Below are 23,274 nucleotides of genomic sequence, written 5' to 3'. Positions count from 1 at the left end.
TGCTAAACGCGTTTCGCTGTGGTAGGACCCACAGCTTCCTCAGTAGCAAAGTCCCCAGAGTTCAATGGAGGGCTTTATATACCCTCATACAAAAGTTAATAATGAGCAGCCGTGGGTCATAAAAATGTCTAATCAATCAAGCTGCACAGAAACTCAAAACCTCCTAAACATAATTGATTTTCTATATGGCTTGATTGATTAGATATTTTCACCAGCACAGCACTTGGATACCTATTTGGATTTACCTCCAGACCAGCACCATTCATTTGTTTTCCAGCCCATTCCATTCCTTTATCATGTTCAATTGTTTTTTTAAAAAAATGTAATTTCACTCCATCAATTTTTTATGGACATTCTTTTTGGATTTCCTTTGATTATTTTTATTTATGACTATTATTATTATTATTATTATTATTATTATTATTATTATCATTCTTTATTGTTTATTTCTTATCCTTATATTTTGATGTTCAATATTCATGAAATTTATGCTTATTTTTATATCTACTAATAAATTAAATATTCTCAATCAAGCCGTATACATATTTTTAATTATATTCATAATTGTATTGACGTTATGTATATTATATTTAGTTTCTTATCAATCTTTATATGATAATTTTTTAGATATATTTGTATCTGTTTACAACAACATCTACGATTTATATAACAATATTGATATATTCCAACTGATTCATGATTTATAATAAGGTACTATAGCGCTGTTCATACCCATTTCTACTTTTGTAAACATACCATTAGGAGTTGACCCCTCCATTTGAACTAGCTGCTTTCTGACAGTGCCAAATGATATTCCCTTTTCCTTTTCCCCCATTTAATTTGATTTTGCCTTTTAAATGGGTGTGGTATAAGAGATAGACAAAAATTAGTTAGACAATGTCTAGATGTACCCCAGTTGTTAGACAGTCAATAGATCGACAGGTACAAAAGGTCGACAGGTACAAATGGTCGACACGCTAAAGGTTGACATTTAAGAAGGTCGACAGGTACAAATGGTCGACAGGGTCAAAAGATCGACATGGAAAAGGTCGACACGGAAAAGGTCGACACATTTTTTTAAAAAATTATTATTTTTTGCATAAATACCATTCGGCCCCTTGCGGGCTCGCTTCGCTCGCCACGCTGCGGGCACGGTGGCTCGCTTCGCTCGCCACATGGATTTATTCCCCCTCCATGCCCACTTGGATGGTAGGGAATGACGTTGGATGATAGGGAATGACGTTGGACACTGGCTCATCTTAAGTGCCTAACCCCAAAAAAAAAAAAGTGTAGATCATTTTTGTGTCGACCATTTCCATGTCGACCTTTTGACCCTGTCGACATTTTGTACCTGTCTACCTTCTTACATGTCGACCTTCTTACATGTCGACCTTTAGTACCTGTCGACCTTTTGTACCTGTCGATCTATTGACTGTCTAACAACTGGGGTTGATCTAGACATTGTCTAGTCCGGCATCCTTGTAAATGACTGCTACTTGCCGATGCCTGCCGTCCGCAGGCTATTACATATACCCCATGGAATGACTGACAATATGTGACATATTCCCCCGGCTCCCTAGCTGTGCCTAGTTGTAGTGGCGACCAGTCAGCAAAGAGTAAGATTATAGGATTTGAAAATGTGTTTTATGTGGATTTAATGATAAGTCCTTAATATGTCCTCTTATTTAACTCTCACTGGTCCAGGGCGCTTGGCTTAGAGGAACGTCTGATACAAAGCCATCTTTTGCAGCGTTAGCTTTCAAGGTAAATGCTTGTTTTATTTAATTCCATCCCCGAACAGTTGTACATTCTTCCCCCGGCGCGCTGCCCAAGCCTCCAAAGCACCAAACTGCTGGCAGACACATAGACAACACTTCTGAGAGGGATTTCATTTCCTGTGCGCCTCCATTCCCAGAAAAACTGGAAGGGTTCTTATTATGCTTTTTTTGATTTGAAGACATGATTGTTTAAGTAGGACTTTCATATGATTTCACCAAGGCGACGTCGTCTGCACGGCTGATGGAATCCGAGGGCGCACAGACGGCGTGCTCGAAAAATAAATGGCCTGTTTGTTCTTACTCGGGACCAACAGTGTGTGGCGTTCATCTTGTCTAAGCTGAGTGATGTTGTGCAGCAGGTGGGCGTGGCTTTTTGATGGAGGACAGACTGACTGATCAATCAATCAAGGACGCTGGATGTGGATAAGTAAATAAACTACCAGCTGATGCTGTAACCTGTAACATACCTCCCAAGTGTGCACGTCCTGGTATAGGGCCACCCAGGACGTGTCCATGTCGTGATTGGGGTGTGGCGGTGGCACAGCGGGGGCGTGGCCACGCTTTAGGGGCATGTCTGACGTCTCTCCAAATGCCCATTCCTGCCAATGATATAACCCAACTTTCTTATTTTTTCCTGTGGGCGCTACTCATTATGTCAATTATCGGGGTCCAATCTGACTGTCGGGATCCCGTACCCAACCCACATACGTATCATCATTACCTGTTATCAATACCTTTTTATTGTTTTATTTATGTATAACGCTAACAGATTACTTTAGTTCATTCACATTTATTGCTGTCCCTGTGAAGCTTACAATCTAATTTCCCTGCCAAAGCAGAAAACACAAAAAAAGCCAATTAGCCAACTATTATTAATAACATTAATAACAACCAGGGGCGTATCTGTAATGGGTGCAGGGTCCCTGGGGCAAGAGGGGCCTGCACCGCACACCCTGCACCCATATGTTTAATACTTACTGCCGACATGGGACTCTCGAGAGGTATCAGTGCTGCAAAAGTCGCCTGGAAAATAATTGCCACGGCCATCTTCCTGGCATTTTGCACATGTGCAGTAGAGAAATCGCGGGGAAAAAGGACTGCCACGCCATTTTCCCGGTGACTGCGCATGCGCAGTAGACTCTGGGCACAGACTAGTGCCCAGAGTCTACTGCTGCGGTGCTGTGCTCAGTGCGCTGCCGGCCACCTGAGAGAGCGAAGGGGCCCCCGGACGGAGACTGCACACGATCCCCCTCTCTTAATACGCCCCTGATAACTATATTTATATAGCATTATTCTCCAATAGGACTCATATGTTTAAACCACAGGAGGAAAGAGAATCACAAGGAGGCAAACTTAGCGCGGAGAGAATGTACAAACTCCACACATACCTTTTCTTTGGTCAATAAGGCACCAGGCCCCAGGGCATATCCACACTGAGCCAGCGTAAAACAAACTCTATCTCAGGCTTTTTGCCAAATACCTGTCTGCAGCCTGAGCTAATAATGCAGTTGTGGGATTTGTTTGGGGGATATCTGCGGCGTAATCCTCCTCTAGAATAAACACGTAGATAAAACATGAAATTCAACACTCCCAAAGCCGGACCAAGCCTCAGACTCCACTAAATCTCCTGCCCCCACACAAGGCATAATACCCACTACTCTGCCACTTGTTTGCTCTTGTCTGAGTAATTAACTAGACACATTCACACTTAACACAACACAATAACAAACAAAGCAGCCTAATCCCCCGTGTGAGACTGGTAATGAGGAATGGTAGCACCAGCACAATTCCCAACAGACAGATACAATTTACCACAGGTCTACACCAATGGCTCATTACGGCACGTGCCTCAGATAGCGCCACATTGTACATACGACACTGAATTAGGGGTGTGCACCGGCCACTTTTCGTGTTTTGTGTTTTGGTTTTGGATCTGGATCTTTCTTCGTGTTTTGGATCTGGATTGGTTTTGCCAAAACCACCCTTCCGTGTTTTGGGTTCTGGGTTTTGTGTTTTGGATCTGTATTTTTTTGAAAAAAAGCATAAAAACAGCTAAAATCACAGAATTTGTGGGTTTTTCTGCTCCTATGCTATTATTAACCTCAATAACCTTAATTTCCACTCATTTCCAGTCTATTCTGAACACCTCACACCTCACAATAGTGTTTTTATGTCCAAAACGTTGCACCGAGGTAGCTGGATGACTATGCTAAGCGACACGAGTGGGCGGCACAAACACGTGACCCATCTAGGAGTGACACTGCAGTGGCAGACAGGATGGCAGTTTGAAAAACTAGGCCCCAAACTATACATAATGCAAAGAAAAAAAAGAGGTACAAGATGGAATTGTCCTTGGGCCCTCCCACCCACCCTTATGTTGTATAAACAGGACATGCACACTTTAACAAACCAATCATTTCAGCGCCAGGGTCTGCCACACGACTGTGGCTGAAATGATTGGTTCGTTTGGGCCCCCACACAACAAGCTGGCAATTAATCTGTCCCTGCACAAACTGGCTCTACGGAGGCAAGATGTCGTCCTCATCCTCAGATTCCTCACCCTCTTCAGTGTTGTGTACATCCTCATCCTCACAGAGTATTAATTCGTCCCGGCTGGAATCCACAACCACAGGTCCCTCTGTACGTTCTGGAGGCTGGTCTCCCTGGAAGAGTTGATAATTCATTTTATGAACATCATCTTCTCCACATTTTGTGGAAGCAACCTCCTACGCCTTTCGCTGACAAGGTTCCCGGCTGCACTAAACACTCTTTCGGAGGTCACACTGGAGGGGGGGCAACTTAGGTAAAATAGAGCCAGTTTGTACAGGGACCTCCAAATTGCTTCTTTTTCCTGCCAGTATAGGTACGGACTGTCTGACATGCCTACTTGGATGCTGTCACCGATGTAATCCTTTAACAGACAGACACACGCTTGTCGCTGCTGCTTTGAGGATGCAGGTGCGGCTACAGCCCACACAATTCACAAAGACAGAAAAAAAAAGAAGAATATTTTTATTGTTTGTGGAGCGCACTTTGAGGGTTACACCACCCTTTAACAGACAGACGCACGCTTGTCGCTGCTGCTTTAAGGATGCAGGTGCGGCTACAGCCCACACATTTCACAAAGACAGAAAAAAGAAGAAGAATATTTTTATTGTTTGTGTAGCACACTTTGAGGGTGTCACCACCCTTTAACAGACAGACGCACGCTTGTCGCTGCTGCTTTGAGGATGCAGGTGGAATCTAGACGGGATTTGGAACCGGGGACACACTACCTCCATCAATTGTCTAAATCCCACTGCACTAATGGCGGATACCGGACGCACGTCTAACACCAACATAGCAGTCAAGGCCTCAGTTATACGTTTTGCTTCAGGATGACTGCTGTCGTACTTCATCCTCATCGCTAGGGACTGTTGGAGGGTCAATTGTTTAGTAAAAGTAGTGATGTTCCTACTTCCTCTCTGGGATGATGAACAACTCCCAGCAGCAGCAACAGCACTAGGAGGAAGTGGTTCTTGATCTTTCCCTATTTTATTTTTATCGGAGAAAGTTTGGTCCTCCATTTATGTTATATTGATATATACATTTGGCTAAAGCGCACACAAACACAGAAAATATTTTTTTATTTTTGCTGGAGAGTAGTGCACTTTGTGGGTTACACCACCCTTTAAGAAATGAGCCAGCAGGCTCTTTACTTATGGGACACAGGCGCACGCTTGGCGCTGCTCCTTTGTTGATGCACGTGCAGCCACAGCGCACACAATTCACAAACAAAGAAAATAATTTTTTTTTTGGTTTGGACTGGAGTGTACTTTGGGGGTTACAGCACCCTTTAACAGTCAAGCCAGCCGGCCCTTTACTTATGACACAGGCGCACGCTTGGCACTACTTTGTTGATGCACGTGCGGCTACTGCGCACACAATTCACAAACACAGAAAATAATTTTTTTTTTGGTTTGGACTGGAGTGTACTTTGGGGGTTACAGCACCCTTTAATGGTCAAGCCAGCCGGCCCTTTACTTATGACACAGGCGCATGCTTGGCACTACTTTGTTGATGCACGTGCGGCTACTGCGCACACAATTCACAAACACAGAAAATAATTTTTTTTTTGGTTTGGACTGGAGTGTACTTTGGGGGTTACAGCACCCTTTAACGGTCAAGCCAGCCGGCCCTTTACTTATGACACAGGCGCACGCTTGGCACTACTTTGTTGATGCACGTGTGGCTACTGCGCACACAATTCACAAACACAGAAAATAATTTTTTTTTTGGTTTGGACTGGAGTGTACTTTGGGGGTTACAGCACCCTTTAACGGTCAAGCCAGCCGGCCCTTTACTTATGACACAGGCGCACGCTTGGCACTACTTTGTTGATGCACGTGCGGCTACTGCGCACACAATTCACAAACACAGAAAATATATAATTTTTTTAGCACTTGGGGGGAGCACCCCTGATGGACAGAGCACCCCCTGGACAACACTACAGCACCCCTTTAGGACTGGGACACTGCACAGGACTTTGGAGTGGACACAGCCCCTATGGAGAACTGACTGCACAACACAGTCCAGCCAGCCCCTATGGACTTTGAAGTAGTGGACACAGCCCCTATTAACAACAGCAGCACAGCACAACACAGCCAGGCCCTATGGACTTTGAAGTAGTGGACAACAGCAGCACTACACTACACTACACTACACAGCCCAGCCAGGCCTAACTCCCACCCTCCCTCTTCACTGTCCACAGCCGAGTGAGAAAATGGCGCAGACGCGGGTACCTTATATAGGATCCAAAACCCGCGAGACTCGGAAGGCGGGATGATGACGTTTTGCCTCGATTTCAGATCCGAGTCAGGCGGGAAAAGTCGAGCCTGACTCGGATCGGACTCGGATCGGGGGGGCTCGGGGGGGTTCGGATTTCAGAAATCCGAACCCGCTCACCCCTACACTGAATTGGTGTGAATGTAAGAGGGGCAAGGGGTGGACTGCTGTGTGCGCCTGCTGCCGTGCAGGTGTGGCGGGGCACTTACCTCTCACACCTCGTGGCTCTCACCTTCAGGCCGCCTTGGTTTCTCCCACCGACGGTCCTGGGTCTTTCCGGTTCGACACAGCCGGGGACGGTCTAACCTGTAAGATAGGTCGGACACGCTGAACCTATGGGCCGGACCTTGGTGCCACAGGACGGACTGACGGACAGGGGTGCGGAGACTAGAGGATGGTCATCATTGGCACTTGTGGCCTCAGACTGGTTTACACCCGCGTGCCAGGCACATGGGTGCAACCCGAACGGAAACGCCTGAAAAGGGGAAAGGGGAGAGGCGACGACACACGACAATGATACGACACACGACCACAGAATGCGCTCCTTGTCTCTTTGCTGGGCGAGTAGTCCTGGTCTCCGCTCCTATAAGAGAGCACGGCCGCCTGGCACCGCGCAAGAACAATACCTGCAGCCTAACACCGTACGGTGATGGTGCAGTGGATATGCAGTAACCTAACACAATGGTACAGTGGTCTCGGCCTAGCGCCGCACGGTGGTGGTACAGTGGGTACACAATAACCTAACACAGGGGTACAGTGGTCTCGGCCTAGCGCTGCACGGTGGTGGTGCAGTGGGTACACAATAACCTAACACAGGGGTACAGTGGTCTCGGCCTAGTGCCGCACGGTGGTGGTACAGTGGGTACACAATAACCTAACACAAGGGTACAGTGGTCTCGGCCTAGCGCCGCACGGTGTTGGTACAGTGGGTACACAATAACCTAACACAAGGGTACAGTGGTCTCGGCCTAGCGCCGCACGGTGTTGGTACAGTGGGTACACAATAACCTAACACCAGGGTACAGTGGTCTAATACCAAAATACAAGGGCCTCACTGAGGGCTTACCTGAACTGCCAGCTCGCGTTCGGGACTCCCTCCAGCGACGATCTGCCTGCTCCGAAGACTCCTCCGCGCTCTCCCTCCTGGCCGCATGCGGGGGTTTTAAATATCCCGCCGCGCGGGCTTCTGGGCTTGATGACGCGACGGGCCCTCATTGGCACACCGCGCCGCCGGGTGATGATGCGCCCCAACACGTGGGCGCATCCAGCAATGCGGGGTCCGGTCCTTACTGGCGTCATGGCTGCGCTGCGTCACCGGGTGATGACGCGCCACAACATGTGGGCGCGTCCGGCGACACGGGGTCCGGTCCTTACCGGCGTCTTCGTGGGAGGGGGGGCGCGCAGCCACGGACCTCCCACACTCTCCCCTTCTTTTCCTTTATTGGTCCCCACAAAGACCGGGTGGCGCGACCACTCAAAGTCGGGGTCTGGTAACCGTGGTGGTGCCACTTCCAAGGTCGACCTCACGGATCTCCGGACTGGAGCCTCGAGGGACAGGGTGGCTGGTTCGGCCAGTGGTGGGCTGTCCTGGGGTCTGGGCGGTGGTGTTCCTGATGCCTGTGTTTCTGGTAGGGGTAGTTCGGTCCCAGCTGACTCCTCTGCGACGATGAGGGGGCTGTGCGCCCGGGAGGGGGGCGCCCACCAAGTGAATGGGGTGAACCCCGGGGTCCCCGGTCCTGCCAGGGGGTTTGGGGGCTCCCTGCTCTGTCCACCAGGCTTCATGCTGCAGCACGGCTCCTGTGTCTCCGACGGGTCTCCCGACGCAACATGTCTCGGTGCAGGGTGCGGGTGTGACCGCTGTCGTCCTCGGCACGCACCTCGTATACTGGGTTGTTGGGCGAAACTTGTCGCTGTACGATGTAGGGCAACACCTCCCATCGCGGGCTTAGCTTGTTCTTCGGGCACCTCTCACAGACAAATACTCTTTGTCCAACTGGGATGGGCTCCCCCACGGCCCCTCCGGGCTGGGGGTGCCTGGTGGTCCCGATGTTGCGCTCCGCCACCTCCCCTGCAGTCCTCAGCCGTCGCCTTTGCTCCTCGACCCACTCAACATGGGTCCACTCGTCTTCCCCCTGGGGTAGAGAGAGGTCAAGGTCCTGCAGTTCCCTCCCTGCTCTACCGAACAGTAGGAAGTAGGGCGACGCGCCCGTGGTACGGTGCACGCGGTTGTTGTACACCCACACCAGTTCTTGGATGAATTCTGGCCAACGGCGTTTCTTTTCGGCTTCCAAGGTTCTCAACATTTGTAACAGGGTCCGATTGAATCGTTCGCAGGCCCCATTCCCCTGGGGATGGTAGGGCGTGGTCCTGGATTTTTGCATGCCGTAGGTCTGACAAAGTCGTTCCATCACGCGGCCCTGGAAACATGCTCCTTAGTCTGAGTGGATGCGCTTGGGGCAGCCATACCTTCGGATGAAGTGTTCCACGATGGCCTTGGCGGCTGTTTCCGCTGTCTGGTCAGGGGTAGGCACCACCGCAGTGAACTTAATGAAGTGTTCCGTCATCACTAGGGCGTACTGGTGCCCGCTCGTCGACTCCCCTATTAGCATGTAGTCCACCATCAACAGCTCCAAGGCTCGCCTGGTCTGGATGGTCTGCACCGGGGCTCTCTGTTCGGTGGGCTTGGTGACGCCGCACGTCGAGCATGCCCGACACACGGCCTCTACCAACTCTTGTAGTCCTGGAAAGAAGTAATGACGACGTATCCACTGAAGCATCTTGGCCACCCCGAGGTGGGCCCCTTCCTCGTGGGCCTCCACTACCAAGCCTCGGGCCAAGCCTTCCGGGAGCACGACCTGCCTGACTTCGCTGAGTTCTTGTTCCAGGTAGGTGCGTCGGCACAATACCCCGTCATGGACAGTCAGCCGATCCCATTGGTGAAGCATCCTCTGGCCCATCCCGCCGAGTCGGCCCCTCTCGCGGGCTGAGGGCCAATGTCCCTGTTCCTTCCAGCTGTGGATGGCCCTCAGGTCTGTGTCTTGTTTCTGCTGCACGGCCCACTCGAGGGTGGTTCTCTGCAGCTGGAGGCCGCAACTGGTGGCTTCCAGGGGTCTGGGTGGTGGTCTAACCTTGGCAAGATCAGGGATTTCTAGGCCTTCCTAGTCCTCGTCGGAGGGGCCCTTGGGTGCCTCCATGGGAAAACGGGACAGGGCGTCGGCATTGGTGTTGTACTTCCCCAGACGATATTTGATCTTGGGGGAAAACCCAACGCTGCTCCAGGGCCCCCAACTTGGCCGTGTCCAGGTGCGCCAGAGGGTTGTTGTCTGTGATGACCTCAAACTCCGTTGCAGTCAAGTACTCGGCAAACTTCTCCATCACGGCCCACACCATTGCTAACAGCTCAAGTTTGAAGGAGCTGTAGTTTTCGGGGTTCCTCTCAGAGTCCCGCAGATTCCGGCTCCCATAGGCAATCACCCGTTCCTGCCCCCCTTGGATCTGTGAAAGGACTGCCCCCAGTCCTTTGTGACTGCCGTTGGTGTAGACCAGGGAGGGTTTGTCGAAGTCGGCGTAGGCGAGTACAGGGGCTTGGGTGAGGGCGTCTTTCAGCTGGTTGAAGGAGTCGTATTGGGCTTGACCCCACGCCACAGTCCTCTTCCGTGCATCCGTTGCCACACCTCTCAGCAGCTCATGCAGAGGTCTGGCTATCTTAGCGAAACCCCGAATGAACCGGCGGTAATAGCCGACTAGTCCAAGAAAGGCTCGTACCTCCGTCACGGTGGAGGGTGTTTTCCATCCCTGAATTGCGGCGATTTTGTCAGGTGTAGGTTTCACCCCGTCTTGGGATACTACGTGCCCCAAGTACTCAAGGCTGGGTTGGAGGAGGTGGCACTTCCTTGGCTTCAGTTTGAGCCCGTATTGCTCCAAACGCTGTAGTACTTGATCCAGCCTACGGAAATGCTCGTCCAGCATTGGGGCGAACACGATGATATCATCCAGATAGATCAAAATCGAGTCGAAGTTTAGATCCCCTAGGCAACGTTCCATGAGTCGTTGGAAGGTAGCTGGCGCATTGAAGAGTCCAAAGGGCATCCGGCAGAAATTGAATAGGCCCATGGGGGTGATGAAGGCCGTCTTGGCTTCGTCCCTTTCAGCCACCGGCACTTGCCAATAGCCGCTGGCCAGGTCCAAGGTGGAGAAGAATCATGACTTCCCCAGGGCTGCCAATGATTCTTCGATGCGGGGGAGAAGGTATGCGTCTCGCACAGTACAGTTCTTCAGCTTCCGATAGTCCACACAGAAGCGTAGGGCCCCATCTTTCTTTTTAACTAGGACAATCGGCGCCGCCCACGGGCTTTTGCTCTCTTTGATGACGTGATTATCCAGCATCTGGCGGATCATGGCCTTCACTTCCTGGTACAATTTTGGTGGAATGGGTCAGTATCGCTCCCGGATGGAGGGCTGGTCCCCGGTGTTGATCTCGTGTTCTAATGCCCGGGTGTAACCGAAGTCTTCCTCGATGCGGGAGAACGCCTGTTGTCTCCACCACAGAAGCTGTTCGAGCTTCTTGACCTCGGCGGGTCCGAGTTCACCTAGGGGCACGTCCATTTGTTAGAGTATTATTCGCCCGTTCCAGTCTTCTGTGGGCTCTACCCGCTCCTCCACCCTCACGGCCAGCGTCCATGGTTTCCGCACGTCGGGCTCTAGGAGGACGTTTTGTCCTGACTCGATGCTGCCCTCGGGCACAGTCTCTACCTGTGCCAAGATGGTCCTGGGGGGAACCTGGGCCGGGGTGTCCCCCAGGTTACAGATCCAGATGGGCACCACCCCATGCTTGACTACTGCCAAGGCCCGGGCCACGATCAATCCGGCGTCGGTTTGGCCAAACCAGCAGGGTTCTATCATGACTTCCCTGCCCTCCAGGGGACGTTGCGCCCACACGGGCAGGTCCACTACCACCTCTTGCCTGGCGGGAATCCTCACCCGTTGGTTATGGCCTGTCTTGACCCGTCCCGGGGGGCCTGTGTCAGCGGCTGGAGATGGTCCCTCGCACAGCCGCATCACCCTTTGCAGGGCCTGCTGTACGGGCTTCTGCACCCCTAGGTGTCTCCAATACCGGGGGCCCTTCTCCAGGACTAGGACTTGGTCCAAGCAGCGGAGTATATTCATCCTCAAGACGACAGGCCCATGCTTCAAGTCCTCCCCTGCGACAACCATGATACCTTACTTCCCCAGGGACTGGGCGTACAGCTCCACCTCGAACCAAACCACACCCAGGATGGGAATCGGCAGGTTGTTTGTGGCCATGAGGGTTACCCAATCTCCCATGTTGGTCCGCTGCAGGTGGGCGTAGTTCTCCTGGAAGCATCGCTGGGACATGGTTGACACTTGGGAGCCAGTATCCAGAAGACAGCGCTGGCTCTTTCCCGCCAGCTGGGCTATTACTGTGGGGCACTCTCCAATGAGATCCGACGAGTGGGTAATGTCCACCTGGTCATCTCCCCTCCTCGCGGTTTGGCCCGCAACCGCGAGGGACGCTAGTTTAAAGGTCTACGGTGGGTGTCTCGGCTGGGTCATGCCTCAGGACATTCGCAGGCGAAATGGCCAGGTCGATCGCACTCCCAGCAGACTGGACCCCTGGTGTCCCGTCGGCGCGTTCCTGTTGACTCCCAGCGCTGGGGCGGGTCTTGCTCATGAGGCTTCCGACGTGGGGCCTCGGCCCGCTCTCCTTCTGCACGGGTCTCCGCCCCGGCCCGCCGGTCTTCTGCCTGCTTCACTCGCTGCTTTAGCGGACCAGCAGGAGCGCATTGGTCAACTCCTTGACGCAATTCTCCAGTGGGTTTAGGGGTGGTTTGGGGGTGCGGGAGTCTGGGTGTGTCGGTTGGAGAGACACAGAGCAGGAGCCAAACTCCTCATCCTGATCCTTGGCCAATGCCTTCTCCAGCACCTCGTGGAACAGAAGGCGGGGGTCCCCTTCGATCTTGTCTTGGAAATGGTGGCGTAGGGGCCTACTCTTCAGACCCGCCACGAATAGGTCTCGTAAGACCAAGTCTGGGAGTTCCGGCCAAGCAGCCGGCGTCCTGTCGAGCCTGTATCCGGTCAGCGCAACTTTGGAGGGCGTTGGCAAATTGGGAGATCGACTCATCCTCGCGCTGGATCCGAGTGAACAGCCATTTCCGGAGGTTGGTCGGTGTGGACCGGTCTCCGTAAGTGGCCTTCAAGATTTTGAACACCCCCTGGAGGTCCTTCCTCTGCCCGAGAGGGCGGTTGATGATGGATTTTTTTGCTTCCCCCAGGATGACTTGCAGCACCAAGTCTACCTGTACCGGCGCGGGGAGGTGATACAGACGGATCACCGACTCCACCTGGTCCATCCAGTCGTCCAGTTCCATGTTCTGTCCATCGTACTTCTGGATGAGTTGTACAGCGGCTTCGATGACCCGCCGGTCAAAAATCGGGTCTGTCGTCTCCGATTGTGGTCCCGCGGTGGTGGAGGCGGTGGTAGGGTCCGTCATCTTCGTGGGGGTCCTCCGGCTTGCGTCAAGGGATCCTGCCGGCTACGCCAAATGTAAGAGGGGCAAGGGGTGGACTGCTGTGTGCGCCTGCTGCCGTGCATGTGTGGCGGGGCACTTACCTCTCACACCCCGTGGCTCTCACCTTCAGGCCGCCTTGGTTTCTCCCACCGACGGTCCTGGGTCTTTCCGGTTCGACACAGCCGGGGACGGTCTAACCTGTAAGATAGGTCGGACAGCTGAGCCTATGGACCGGACCTTGGTGCCACAGGATGGACTGACGGACAGGGGTGCGGGGGCTAGAGGATGGTCATCATTGGCACTTGTGGCCTCAGACTGGTTTACACCCGCGTGCCAGGCACATGGGTGCAACCCGAACGGAAACGCCCGAAAAGGGGAAAGGGGATGACACACAACAATGATACGACACACAAACACAGAATGCGCTCACCGGGTATGCCCCTTGTCTCTTTGCTGGGCGAGTAGTCCTGGTCTCCGCTCCTATAAGAGAGCACGGCCGCCTGGCGCCGCGCGAGAACAATACCTGCAGCCTAACACCGTACGGTGATGGTGCAGTGGATATGCAGTAACCTAGCACAGGTACAGTGGTCTCGGCCTAGCGCTGGGTACACAATAACCTAACACAAGGGTACAGTGGTCTCGGCCTAGCTCCGCACGGTGGTGGTACAGTGGGTACACAATAACCTAACACAAGGGTACAGTGGTCTCGGCCTAGCACCGCACGGTGGTGGTACAGTGGGTACACAATAACCTAACACAAGGGTACAGTGGTCTCGGCCTAGCGCCGCACGGTGGTGGTACAGTGGGTACACAATAACCTAACACAGGGGTACAGTGGTCTCGGCCTAGCGCCGCACGGTGGTGGTACAGTGGGTACACAATAACCTAACACAGGGGTACAGTGGTCTCGGCCTAGCACCACACAGTGGTGGTACAGTGGGTACACAATAACCTAACACCAGGGTACAGTGGTCTCGGCCTAGCGCCGCACGGTGGTGGTACAGTGGGTACACAATAACCTAACACAAGGGTACAGTGGTCTCGGCCTAGCGCCGCACGGTGGTGGTACAGTGGGTACACAATAACCTAACACAAGGGTACAGTGGTCTCGGCCTAGCGCCGCACGGTGGTGGTACAGTGGGTACACAATAACCTAACACAAGGGTACAGTGGTCTCGGCCTAGCGCCGCACGGTGGTGGTACAGTGGGTACACAATAACCTAACACAAGGGTACAGTGGTCTCGGCCTAGCGCCGCACGGTGGTGGTACAGTGGGTACACAATAACCTAACACAAGGGTACAGTGGTCTCGGCCTAGCGCCACACGGTGGTGGTACAGTGGGTACACAATAACCTAACACAAGGGTACAGTGGTCTCGGCCTAGCGCCGCACGGTGGTGGTACAGTGGGTACACAATAACCTACCACAAGGGTACAGTGGTCTCGGCCTAGCGCCGCACGGTGGTGGTACAGTGGGTACACAATAACCTAACACAAGGGTACAGTGGTCTCGGCCTAGCGCCGCACGGTGGTGGTACAGTGGGTACACAATAACCTAACACCAGGGTACAGTGGTCTCGGCCTAGCGCCGCACGGTGGTAGTACAGTGGGTACACAATAACCTAACACAGGGGTACAGTGGTCTCGGCCTAACGCCACACGGTGGTGGTACAGTGGGTACACAATAACCGAACACAAGGGTACAGTGGTCTCGGCCTAGCGCCGCACGGTGTGTGGTACAGTGGGTACACAATAACCTAACACAAGGGTACAGTGGTCTAATACCAAAATACAAGGGCCTCACTGAGAGCTTACCTGAACTGCCAGCTCGCGTTCGGGACTCCCACCAGCGACGATCCGCCTGCTCCGAAGACTCCTCCGCACTCTCCCTCCTGGCCGCGCTTTACTGAGAGTACAGATGAGGGGGTACTATCAGGAGAGTACAGATGAGGGGGTACTATCAGGAGAGTACAGATGAGGGGGTACTATCAGGAGAGTACAGATGAGGGGGCACTATCAGGAGAGTACAGATGAGGGGGCACTATCAGGAGAGTACAGATGAGGGGGTACTATCAGGAGAGTACAGATGAGGGGGCACTATCAGGAGAGTAGAGATGAGGGGGCACTATCAGGAGAGTACAGATGAGGGGGCACTATCAGGAGAGTAGAGATGATGGGGTACTATCAGGAGAGTACAGATGAGGGGGCACTATCAGGAGAGTACAGATGATGGGGTACTATCAGGAGAGTACAGATGAGGGGGCACTATCAGGAGAGTACAGATGATGGGGTACTATGAGATTACAGATGAGGGGGGTACTATGAGTAGAGTACAGATGAGGGGGGTACTATCAGGAGAGTACAGATATGGGGGGGGGCACTATGACAAGTATACGGAGAAGGCGAGGGCACTGTATGACAATGTGCGTTTATTTGTGTACCAATAGGTACTCCAATAGGAAAACTCAGCCAGAATTTTAAAATACCTTTTAAGGGGCACCATTTTTTTATTTTTTTCCCTGGACGCTATTGGCCTTAGTTACGCTTCTCACCTTGAGTCCTACTGGAGAAAAGCGCTTTATAAATAACATTATTATTATTCCTCTAAAAACACACCTTTAATGATGTGCACACTTCCCGTTGGAGCATGTGGTATAGAAGTGGCATCTATCATGGTACATACCTCTCAACCAGTGGCGGATTTTACCTAAGGGCGGCAGGACTACAGGTTCCCCAGTAAAATCCACAACCCACATGGACTGCCTAGCATTGGAAGCACTCCCTGCCAATCACAGCCATACAGGCAGTCCCGAGAAGCCTGGGCTGCTTCTCAATTTGTGTGTATGTGCGAGATCGCTGCACATTTCAGCCCGACAGAGAGCAGAGGAGCAGACCCCCCGGGAGTTACAGGTAGGAGCCCCTGCTGCTCAAAACTATCTTCAAAGCAGGATAAAAGCCCTGACCCCTGGGAAGGGAGGACTGTGCCATCAAATCCAGACAGTTGTCCTGAGGTACTGTCTTACTCTTATTACGAGGCCTGTCTAATATTTATGAGGCCTGTCTAATATTCATGAGGCCTGACTAGTATTCATGAAGCCTGTCTAATATTCATGAGGCCTGACTAATATTCATGAGGCCTGACTAGTATTCATGAGGCCTGTCTAATATTCATGAGGCCTGTCTAATATTCATGAGGCCTGACTAGTATTCATGAGGCCTTTCTAATATTCATGAGGCCTGACTAGTAATCATGAGGACTGACTAGTAATCATGAGGCCTGACTAGTATTCATGAGGCCTTTCTAATATTCATGAGGCCTGACTGGTATTCATGAGTCCTTTCTAATATTCATGAGGCCTGACTAGTATTCATGAGGCCTGACTAGTATTCATGAGGCCTGTCTAATATTCATGAGGCCTGACTAGTATTCATGAGTCCTTTCTAATATTCATGAGGCCTGACTAGTATTCATGAGGCCTGACTAGTATTCATGAGGCATGTCTAATATTCATGAGGCCTGACTAGTATTCATGAGGCCTGTCTAATATTCATGAGGCCTGTCTAATATTCATGAGGCCTGTCTAAAATTCATGAGGCCTGACTAGTATTCATGAGGCCTGTCTAAAATTCATGAGGCCTGACTAGTATTCATGAGAGCTTACTAGGATGTACTGGGGCTTATTGACTTGATAAGCCACATTCTCATGAAGATTTCTTCAGCCTTAAATGGCCGCCAACACTGTAGGTGATAGGTCACATGATTCCAACCAAGTGGGCAAATGACTGATATTAACTTTTACTTCTTACATGTTACTTTACATCAATAGTGTATATTTAAAAATAATAATTAAAATAGAAATGGGATTTATTCCATATTTTCAACTAAATAATTTAAAAAGAAAAAGCATTTTGATATTCCCGTATAAGCTAGAACTTCATGGTCTATTTACTAAGCAGTGTTAGGAGACAGAGTGAAAAGTGATAAGAAAGTGATAAGGTTCCAGCCAATCAGCTCCCAACTGTCATTGTTCAAACACAGCCTGTGAGATGACAGTTGGGAGCTGATTGGCTGGTACCTCATCACTTTTCACTCTGTCTCCTAACACTGCTTAGTAAATAGACCCCCTTAGTGATGGGCGACGCCTCATAAACCACAGCATATTGTTTGCTGATTTCGGTATTTTGCGGCTGTGCCACTCTCATAGAGAAATAAAGGCTCCGACATCCATTACTTTAGCATTGATTGCTGCCTGTGTGTCTTGGGGCTTTCCCCCTGATTACAGCGGCTGCTGCTATCCACAGCTAAAATAACAACAGCGACTCGTGTTGGGCTGGGGCCGTCCAACTCCGGACCAAGAAATCAAGACAAGCCGAGCAGAGCTCCATGCAGCAGGCAGTGACGTACCACCAGGCTACTCCGGAGGTTTCATAGGGCACAGATGGGATCACAGCCAACGGGCCAGACCTATTAAGTAATAGATTTAGCCACCCAAATGGTTAATTGATTGTAGACATGCATGCGGTCTGGGACGAGATGCAGTCCTGGTGTATCTGCCGACTGCTTAGAATAACTCCAGGATGTGATCCTATTGCAAAAAAACTTATTGTAAGGTCATTTGTGTTTCAGTCAAACAATGGTACTCCCACATCTCAGAGTTGATTTGTTTAGCAGATATTACTTGGTAAAGACAATTATAACACTGGCATCTACAAAACAATAATGCATTCTGCAGATCAACTTCTCCCAGCCATAAGTATACTTTTATTAACTCCATCCATCAGGGAGCCGGCATCCCCTGACTCAGGACCTCATTCAGAGCCGCTCGCAATATGCGAGCGCTCGCTCTGAATGAGGGTGGCCGCTTCACATTTAAAGTCCGGCCTCCTGGCCGCTCGCCACCACACCACCCACAGCTTTAGCGAGTGAACAGGTTGATGGTCGCGATGGTCGAGACCATCGTGAGCATCGGGGCTCACGACGAGACCCTTGTGGTAGGGTCTCGTCTGCCGCAAGCCCCAGTGAGCTTTCGGCTCTAATAGCAGTGTGCACCATGGGAGAGACGCCACGACGTCTCTCCCATAGTGCAGAGGAGCAGCCGGACTTACCATACGGCAGCAGCGGACGTGGGAGCGGGGTTTAAGGTAAATATTAGATGTTTTTTGTTTGTGTGCAGGCAATGTTATTACTGGGGCAATACGCGGGGGACATTATTACTGGGGACAATGCTCGGGGGACATTAATATGGAGGGCAATGCTTGGGGGCATTACTACTGGGGGCATTACTACTGGGGGCAATGCTTGGGGGCATTACTACTGGGGGCAATGCTTGGGGGGCATTACTACTGGGGGCAATGCTTGGGAGGCATTACTACTGGGGACAATGCTTGGGAGGCATTACTACTGGGGACAATGCTTGGGGGGCATTACTACTGGCGGTAATGCTTGGGGGGGCATTACTACTGGGGGCAATACTCGGGGGACATAACTACTGGGAGAAATACTCGGGAACATTACTACTGGGGAAATACTCAGGGGACATTACTCCTGGGGAAATACTCAGGGGACATTACTCCTGGGGAAATACTCAGGGGACATTACTCCTGGGGAAATACTCAGAGGGCATTACTATTGGGGGCTCTACTACTTGGGTGCGGTGCATTACTACTGGGGCACTACTACAGGGGGCACTATTACAGAAGGAGCATTACTATTGGGGGCACTAATACAGGGTCATTACTATAATGGGCATTTATATAAAGGGCTGCACTACAGGGGGCATTACTATTGGTGGAACTACCACAGGGGGCATTTCTACTGGGGGGCACTATTAATGGGGGCATTACTATTCGGGGCTCTACTACTGGGGGCATTTATAAAGGGGGCATTACTATTCGGGGCACTGCAATAGGGAGCATAACTACTGGGAACATGACTACAGGTGGCACTACTAATGGGGGTATTGAATAGGCACTGCATAAGGGGCACCACTCCTGGGGGCACTATTACTCTGGGCTCTTAATATGGGACACTACTACTGTGAGCACTGACACTACTGTGGCCTCTGCATAAGGTTCCCATTGTGCATGCCCCCAGTTTGTCCACATTTAATAGCGGCCCCCACATGTTTGTTGCCCAGGGGCCCCCACAGACCTTAATCCGGCCCTGGCTAGATGTAATGTATGGAGCCATAGCTGGTGCCTGACTCAATTCACATTTGAATTTCATCTTCCTAGTGCCCCATTCCCTCATCCCCCTCCCCCCATTACTCCCCACGTCCCCCCCTGTAAAATGCCACGAATTGTGGCTTTAATCAGGAGGGGGCAGGGCCAAGATAATAATAATTCTGTCCCCCCCCCCACATACATTGTAGTGGGTATCCCCATCCAGGACCCTACCGGAGGGGCTTGAATAAAGTCGGTTAGTATGAGTAACACCCTTATCTTGGATCGGCTCAGTCGGAGTCTATACACTTTTATATTTAGTGATTTTAATCACAGACAGATTTTCAGCTCATCTGTCTCCTCCATAATTCGTGTTATCCATTAAACTGCTGAAATCTTTGCGACGCTCACAGCGCCGATATCCATATAGGCTGACGTCCATTTCCTGTCCTAACGCCCCATTTCCTTCTATCACTATATAAACCGGCCGTGTGACTTCCTTCAGCTGCTTCAGTGACCAAACTTCAATCCACAAAAATATTTTTTCTCCTGTACAAAAGCTGAATTTTCATCCACATTTGAGAGGGGGCTGAAAGTACTATTTCACTTTGCATCACTGAGCTGTGGGATCTGCTGTCCATAAATGAGCGTAGATACAAACTGAACCAGTATCTGTCCCTTAAGGTCCTGGTGGAAACGTGTCTCATCAGACTGGGGGGCAGAATGTTCATACCCCCCCCCCACCCCCAAGCTTGATGAGCATGAACACTTAAACCAATCTAAATAATAGCAGCTTTCCTCTAACGTATCCTAACAAGAGCCCCTCTGTGCCTCCTCGCCTAATCCCTGGATTTCTCAAGCTTTTAGTTTTAACTAAGTAATTTGTAAGCCTGACTAGAGTCCTGCCAAATGTGCGCTAACTCCACGTTGGGAAGGATTCAGACACCTAATTAAAAGCATGAGCCTGAATCATTTCATTTAGGTGAATTGATTGTGATCAAAAGAATCCCTTGAAATCACACATTGAGGAGATTGACCAAAATTGTTCTTGGATGCACATTAGAAATAACAATATGAAATGGTGTTTTCCCAGGAATGTCACACAAATAAATCCATTTATTGTTACAGTGAGAAGGAATGCGATGTCCACATCTGCACGGAGGGTTTACGCGTTCTACGGAGCGTTACCTTATTATCAGAGGGATCACGGGCACAATTAGGTCGTGAATTCCTGCACATAAAAGCAAAAATTCCTAAAAATGAGCTGCATGTTGGGAGCACGGGGCGGCAGGGTCACAGGTCACAGCGCAACTTTACTCTTATAATAAATGTGCAGAGTTCCCGTGACATAATCTTTCAGTTTATATGGGACACGTAGAGGGGGAGGGCACAATATGTGATAAGGGGAGGGGTAAAATGGGGAGGGGAGGGAACAATATGTGATATGGGGAGGGGGCACAATATGAGATATGGGGAGGGGTGCCAAGGGGAAGGGGGCACATACGTGATATGGGGAAGGGGCACAATATGTGATATGGGGAAGGGGTACAATATGTGATATAGGGAGGGGTGACAAGGGGAAGGGGGCACATATGTGATATGGGGAAGGGGCACAATATGTGATATAGGGAGGGGTGACAAGGGGAAGGGGTGATAAAGGGGGGGGTGAAGGGGTGATAAAAGGGGGGGCACAATATATGATAATGGGGGGTTTGGTACATAATGTTGACATGGTGATAATGTAAAAACTGATGTACTGTAGACATGGTGCTAACGCTATCACCTAACGCTAATGTCAGCATTTTCCTTATTTAAATCTATTTTTTTAATTGAATTTTACATGTTGTACAAAAAACACATAAAAAAACACTAAGGTGGAAACAATGGTAATAACAGTGGTAATAACAGTGGTAATAACAATGGTAATAACAGTGGTAATAACAGTGGTAATAACAATGGTAATAACAGTGGTAATAACAGTGGTAATAACAGTGGTAATAACAATGGTAATAACAGTGGTAATAACAAGGGTAATAACAAAGGTATTAACAATGGTAATAACAGTGGTAATAACAATGGTAATAACAGTGGTAATAACAATGGTAATAACAGTGGTAATAACAGTGGTAATAACAATGGTAATAACAGTGGTAATAACAATAGTAATAACAATGGTAATAACAGTGGTAATAACAATGGTAATAACAGTGGTAATAACAAAGGTAATAACAATAGTAATAACAATGGTAATAACACTGGTAATAACAGTGGTAATAGCAATGGCAATAACAATGGTAATAACAGTGGTAATAACAATGGTAATAACAGTGGTAATAACAGTGGTAATAACAATGGTAATAACAGTGGTAATAACAGTGGTAATAACAATGGTAATAACAATGGTAATAACAAAGGTAATAACAGTGGTAATAACAATGGTAATAACAGTGGTAATAAAGGTAATAACAGTGGTAATAACAATGGTAATAACAATGGTAATAACAGTGGTAATAACAATGGTAATAACAGTGGTAATAACAGTGGTAATAACAAAGGTAATAACAGTGGTAATAGCAATGGTAATAACAATGGTAATAACAATGGTAATAACAGTGGTAATAACAGTGGTAATAACAATGGTAATAACAGTGGTAATAACAATGGTAATAACAGTGGTAATAACAGTGGTAATAACAATGGTAATAACAATGGTAATAACAGTGGTAATAACAATGGTAATAACAATGGTAATAGTGGTAATAACAATGGTAATAACAGTGGTAATAACAATGGTAATAACAGTGGTAATAACAGTGGTAATAACAAAGGTAATAAACCACAATACGAAATGAGCCAATCACAAATATCACAGTACAGTGAGATAACACAACATATAATGACCATAGTTTATCAGACATGTGACAGTCATGCAGCGCAATATTATCAGGCTTCATCGGTAATTCCACATTACACCATGAGAGGCGTGCGGTCAATATACCCCAACGCTCCACCCCTCCCCAACAGACACAACCCCAGTACCCCTGCCAACCCTGGAATGACCCTAATAGCAGCAGATTTAATGATACTCACCCAAAGCTTTCCTATGAGTGAGCAGATAGCGTTTGTGATTCATAGTCCAGTGTACCAGGGCCTGCCAAGGGAGAAACTCAGGAGGGTCTGCTGCACGCCAAGTCCTGGCTATAATAACTTTAGCTAGTGTCACCAGCTTATAAACACATTTATATATCACAGCATGAAAGTATTCTTCCAGGAAAATGCCAAAGAGACATATCATAGGGTCCAAAGCAGGCACCGTATCCTGGATACAGTCCCAAACTTTAACCCAACATTATTACGCACCCCGCATTCCCAAAGTAAGCATCTGTACGGGGCTTCAGGGGCTTCATGTCTATGACATTTTGGGACCCATTTATCAATAATCGTATACTCAATGTGATTTTAGCGCCCATGATCACATTGCAGTATGCGATATTAGCGCTCTAGATCGCATTACATTATGCGATATTAGCGCCATAGATCACATTGCAGGATGCGATATTAGTGCCCACGATGCATTGCAGTATGTGATATTAGTGCCCTAGATCGCATTGCAGTATGTGATATTAGCGCCCTAGATCGCATTGCAGTATGTGATATTAGTGCCCTAGATCGCATTGCAGTATGTGATATTAGCGCCCTAGATCGCATTGCATTATGTGATATTAGCGCCCTAGATCGCATTGCAGGATGTGATATTAGCGCCCATGATCACATTGCATTATGCGATATTAGTGCCCATGATGCATTGTAGTATGTGATATTAGCGCCCTAGATTGCATTGCAGTATGTGATATTAGTGCCCTAGATCGCATTGCAGTATGTGATATTAGCGCCCTAGATCGCATTGCATTATGCGATATTAGCGCCCTAGATCACATTGCAGGATGCAATATTAGTGCCCATGATGCATTGTAGTATGT

This window comes from Taudactylus pleione, unplaced genomic scaffold (assembly GCF_031769625.1).
Source record: "Taudactylus pleione unplaced genomic scaffold, aTauple2 ptg000447l, whole genome shotgun sequence".
In the NCBI taxonomy this organism is placed as follows: Eukaryota; Metazoa; Chordata; class Amphibia; order Anura; family Myobatrachidae; genus Taudactylus; species Taudactylus pleione.
This window is presented reverse-complemented; position numbering follows the sequence as displayed.